A 6,265-nucleotide genomic window follows, 5' to 3' on the forward strand; every position below is an offset into this window, starting at 1 on the left:
TTCAAGAAGTGGACGAGAGAATCCATCCAGATCAGCTCGATAATGGTGTTCAGTACAACCTCGAGCTCATTGATGCTCAGTGTCTTCAAAACTTCAAGGTAGGTGGCTTTAGTCAGCTTGGCAGCCTTCAAGATAGCTAATTTTGACAGTAGGTCAGCTCTCGCATTCTCTATCTGAGGGCTCTATTGTATGTCAAAACTACAAAAAGCTGAGATGATGTCCTTTACCTTTGTAGGTATTTGATCGTCAAAGGCCTCCGAGCCTTGAATTTCGCTCGCACTTGGCCGACAACCAGTTGTATTGCTAAAGATCTTTAGTTGCTAAACCCCGAGCTCCTTGTAAAGCTTGAGGTTGGTTATGAGTGCTTCGTATTCGGCCTCATTATTTAAGGCTAGAAATTCGAACCGCCGAGTATACTCTATGACCACTCAATCTGGGTTGGTGAGTATGAGTCCGACCTCACTGCCATCCAAGCTTGATGACCCATCTACATGCAGGATCCATGGCCACTTTGTCATCATTTTTTAGGGACCTCGGCAGGATCTTCATCAAGGATGGTACACTCTACTAGAAAGTCTGCCAAAACTTGCGCCTTGATAGATGGCCAAGATCGATACTTTAAGTCGAACTCTTTGACCTCCACCGCCCATTTTGCTAGCCAACCTGTATTTTCAAAATTCTACAGAACTTGTCTCATTGGCTAGTCGACAGGACTGTGATTGAATGGGCTTGGAGTATGGTCGGAGCTTCTAAGTCAAGATGATTGTTGTCAAGTTTCTATTTACCTGAAAATATGCTAAACAGATCGTTGTTAGAACCGACAAACAAAGTTTGAAATAATTATACTCTTACCTTTTCTACTCGAAGAATAGTGGTCGTAAGAGGTCGATCCACAGAGAGGCGATTGGAGTTGCTTAAAAATTAAAACGTTCACTCGGATTAAAAACCGATTTTTGAATGATAATAAAAAAAATATTACTTCGAGAAGGTTGAATGATTCTCTAGTCTACCAGAGAATGTTTTCCATTTGAAAATAACGAAAAGACAGATACTTGGAATCGAAGAGCATTTATAAATTTAATAAAATATTTAACTATTTAAAGAAAAACTTTGGTATGGATGAAAACAGTGCTTAGGAAGATTGAAGCCTGGAACATGGATTGCATGAAAGAAAATTTCATATATTGCAATTAAAACAAGAATTATAGAATGCATAAAATAAACTGCAGGAATTAAACTTAACCTAGAACATGAATTGCATAAAAGAAAAATTAATGGATTGCATAAAAGAACAATTACAAAAGTAAAATGAAGATTGGAAGCCTAATGCTTCCTCCTTCTACAAAATAAAACATAAAAACAAAGGAAGAAAAACAAGAAAACTCTCCTTTGTTCTCTCCCCTATTTTTTAATTCTTTCTTTTCAAATAAAATAGAGTCATGCCTTGTTTCTTTTTTTTTCTTCTTTCTTTCTTCTCTTCAAAACAGAGCCTTCCCTTCTCTTCTCTCCTCTCCCCTCCTGGATGTTCTCTCCTCCTCCTCTTTTATAGATCGCCCCCAACCTTTGAAGCCGGCGATGGATCCTATGATTTTGTGGAGAGGATCGTCCGGGATGCTCATCCCGGTTGGCCACGGGGTACCCGGATGCGGATGGGTGCTGGGATCGCGGGATCCGTGGAGGGAACGGCTGGATCCGGATGATTGGGCTGCCATTCCGCTGCTGTGAATGCTCTGGGACGAACGGAAGAAGAAGATGTCGCGGATGCTTGAATGCGGAAATAGAAGATCACTATGGACGGCTGGATCGCTGGCTCCGTAAGCTTCATGGACGGCTGGGACTCGGAGGATGGGATTCGGATGAAAGGGCACTGCGGGATCTTTGTTGGGAGGAGGCGATCGTCTGGGATCGCATGCGGAAGAGGAAGGATGCCACTGATTCTTTGCTGGGAGGGAGTTGATCACGGACGCGGTGGAGGCTGGGATCACGGGATGACGAGGTAACAGACGTGATGCAGGCGGAAGAAGATGGATTTTCTTCTTTGGCCCACAGACGGATGGAGTGCTGGAGATCGCGATCAACGGGCCGCAGACGCCGGGATGGATCGCAGAAGGAAGAAGAGGAGCACGCGGCGTCTGGAGACGTTGGATCTGGATGCTGACTCGGAATGGATTTATTCGGGATGTTGATGATTGGCTGGGCAGATGGCGGAGAAGGAAATGATCGCGGGGCCTTGATGTGGGAGAATCACGGGATGCCTGATCGCTGATCTGGGAGCTCGAACGGTTGAAGATGAAGCATGCAGCTAATACTCAAAATACTTCCCTAGCCACACGTGATATTCCTTTATTTTGAATTCTAATGCACTCTAGAGACTGTGATATGTAGACATGTGCTGCTCGGGTGCAAATGTGCTTTGACCAGGTTTAATTATGCTCTAGCATGATCAGGCTTGGGATCATCAATCATCCCAATTTGTACCAAATGCGCGTTTAAACTTTAATTTATAATAACTTGTGCCAAACAAAAATATAATATTAAACCAGTAAATTTATCATTATCAATCAGCAATAACACTAATTTAGTTGATATGTAGATCACACTTTTATGCTCTCATCAATAATGAGGGCATCGACCGTCTTCTCTAGCTTAGAGCATCTGGTCTCTGCATCCTCCAAGATCCGGCTTGTTTATTAGATCGGCTTCTGGCACCTTTCTTCTTCTCGCACCAAGACCAAACTTACAGCAAAAGGAGAAACGACCAGATACAAGTAGAGTGTTTCTCCAACCTATGGTTTGCTGAGGAGGGGTGATGAGTTGAGGTACTCCTTTTGTTGGTTGAACGCGTCTTGACACTCTTCGGTTCATTGGAGGTCCTTTAGATACTTTAGGGCTTTGAAGAATGGGAGGCAGCCCTCTGTCGACCTGGAGATAAATCTCACAAGTGTTGCTATCCAACTAGTCAAGCACTAGACCTCTTTGACATTTCTTGATAGCTACATCTCTTACACCACTTGGATCTTCTCGGGATTTGTCTCGATGCCTCGCTGTGTCACCATAAATCCCAAAAATTTCTCCGATGTGACCCCAAAGGCACACTTCGTCGGGTTGAGCTTCATCTAGTACCTCCTCAGAGTCGCAAAGGTCTCCATCAGGTCAGGTATGTGCTGCTCCACTATTCGGCTTTTTACAAGCATATCATCCACATACACTTTCATGTTTCAACTAATCTGTTCCTTGAAAATCTTATTGCCAAGGCGCTGGTAGTTGCCCCTACATTCTTTAAGCCGAAGGGCATTATCTTGTAGCAGTAGAGGCTTTTGTTAGTAAAAAAAAGATTGTTTTTTTCTTGTCCTCAAGCGCCATTTGAATCTAGTTGTACCCAAAGAAAGCATCTATAAAGGTCAGCAGCTAGTGTCCCAAGGTCGCATCTATGAGCTGATAAATGCCCAGAAATGGAAAGCTATCTTTTGGGAAGGCCTTGGTTAGGTCGATGTAGGCGATGCCGACTTGCCACTTTCCATTAGCTTTTCTAATGAGCACAACATTGGCTAGCCAATCAAGGTAATTTACCTCATGAACAAAGCCAGCCTCCAAAAGATTGTTAACTTCTAGGCTTATGATTTGCTGCCTTTCTACGATGAAGTTTTTCTTCTTCTGCCACATTAGTTGATGAGTTGGATCTACGTTTAGCTCGTGAACCATCACCTTAGGGCTTATTCCTAGCATGTCGGTAACCGACCAGGTGAAGACATTTGCATTGGCCCAGAGGAAGCTCATCATCTTGGCATGGCTTTCTTCATCTAGGCTTGAACTGATCTACACAGTTCGACCAGGTTCATCCTCTTTCAAGGGGATCATCACCATCTCTTCGGCGGGTTCTCCTCGCTGCTCAACGAGCTCGTCCCTTGTGTTGAACCTCTCAATCAGTAGAGTCTCCACCGGCGTTTTTGCTTTGAGGGTAGCCATGCAGCATTATTGTGCTATGGCTTGGTCACCTCAGATTTCTCCGACCCTGTTTCTTGTGGGGAACCAAACGAGCAGATGGTAAGTTGACAACATGGCTTGAAAGGCATTGAAGCCAGGTTAGCCTAGAATTGTGTTGTAGGCTGAGGAGACTCGTACTACTAGGAAGTTCAGCCTCAATGCGTTGCTTTGAGGCTCTTGTCCTATGGTGAGCGGCAGATTGATCACTCTTTCTATGAAAACTAAGTCTCCCAAGAAGCCGACCAGAGGAGTGTTGACCTTTCGGAGCCATTCAGCTAGCAGTCTCATTCTTTAGAAAGCATCGTAAAATAACACATTGGTCGAGATTTTATTATCAACAAGTACCCTCTTTATATTATATTATACAATAGTAAGGGAAATAACTATAGCATTGTCATCAAAAGTCTAGACTCTTACCAGGTCAGCATCGCAGAAGGTGATGATGCCTCCCGTGCATAGTCTCTTCAAGGAAACCTCGACTTCGTGGGGAGCTCGGCTACCCGAGGCACTTGCAACTTTGGGAGGTCCGCCAACGACAATGTTGATGATGCTTGATGTCGGACGGTTGTCGATCGGCTCTAGGGGTGACAGATCAAAGGTTGAGGCAGGTGCTTCTTGGTCACGCCAATCATGGACGTATCAGTCCAACTACCCACATCGAATGAGAGCCTCGATTTCATCCTTCAGTTGGATGCACTCTTTGGTGTCATGGTAGTAGTCCCGGTGGAAGCGGTAGTATTTATTTTAATCTCTCTTGGTCCTCAATCTCCATAAGGATCTGAGTCCTCGAAGTAGTGAGAAAAGTGTACCTTTCGAACTTTATAGGAGGATTGTTCGGACATCGCGATCTCCTTTCGTGCTGAAGTGAAACGCTCTTCGGCTCCCTTTGCTCCTCGGACCCCCTCTTGGCCCCTGAGAAAGTCTCCCACCAGCAGACTCACGATAAGAGGCCATGGCCTCCTTTGCATTAGCATACTTATCTGCTCGAGCCAGCATTTTGGCAAAGTCGGCGAGGAAGCGCTTCTCTAAAGAGAAGAGGAACCATGATGGCCGCAAGCCACTCTTCATCGCAGACATATTTCTTGAGGAACTCTTTCTCTCTCTACTTGATGTCGAACAACACGTCCGTGGCACCATCTTCAGCTAGAGATGAAGTGTTTTGCGAAGAGACGAGTAAGCTGCTTGAAAGAGTGGATAGAGTTGGGACGAAGCCCAGAGAACTAGAACTAAGCCACCTTGCTAAAGGTCGCAGGGAATGCCTTTCAAAGCACGGCGTCAGTGGCTCCGTGCAACATCATGTGAATCTTAAAACTCTCTAGTGATCCAGTGGATCCGAGGTGCCGTCGTACGGCTCTACTTGGAACATCTTGAGCTAAGGTGGGAATGGTTCCATCATAATCCGCCGGAAGAAGGGGGGCTTCAAGGAGAAGTTGTGGTCATTATTTGCCCTCGAAAACCGTCCCCTGAGGGTCTGAATCTATCCAGGAGAAGTTGTGGTCGGCATCCCGCTAGGGCAGGGGCTCCGCGTGGTGAGGAGGTAAGAGGCTCTAAATGGAGTCTTTGCTAGAGTGAGGGCTTGGAATACGTCATTTCCCATCTCGATCGAGACTTCTCTACTGAGTACACCGGCTTTGGCAAGACTGCTTCGAATCTTGGTGTTGAGAGCGGTGACTGACTAGGTGCATGTGGCCCGTCGACGACTGAAAGTGGTGGCTAGGCTAACTGAGTTCTGGCCGGATTGGCTCCAGTTGTGCCATTGTCTGCTGCAAGTCCTAGACCGCAGTGGTCAGCTCCTACACCTGTTGAATGAGCAGGTTGAACTACTCGTTGTCCATAGGCGTGGCAGGTTGTTCCGACATAGCAAGTTCCGGGCTCTGCAGCAATCCTTGCGAGGCTGGAGCACGGTGCTGCGAGGCATGCGACCTCATGTTGAGAACTTTTCTTTCACTTGGTATCAAAGTAGCTAGGGAGTGGCCCTTCCTCTAGCGTCAATATGTGACAACTGAATCCGGACCGAGGTAGGAGCATAGTTCGGATGACTTTGAGGTGGGCTGGAGACGATCTGAGCAGGCTAGTTGAGATGTCGAGTACTGCTCTCATTCGAGGACGGCCTGTAGAAAGTCCGCTTGCTGGAGAGTTTCCGACGGGGGACCCTCCGATGCCTAAATCAGAATAGAAAAAGCAACAATATGGAAGAAAGAAAATCTCAACACAGTGTGGTTATAATAACGTGTAGTATATATTGTTGTGTACCTGAAGTCCTCCAAATTGCCCCTTACAT

Source organism: Phoenix dactylifera, chromosome 6 (genome assembly GCF_051530095.1).
Source record: "Phoenix dactylifera cultivar Ajwa chromosome 6, Ajwa_hap1_PhDact_Kaust_v1.1, whole genome shotgun sequence".
In the NCBI taxonomy this organism is placed as follows: Eukaryota; Viridiplantae; Streptophyta; class Magnoliopsida; order Arecales; family Arecaceae; genus Phoenix; species Phoenix dactylifera.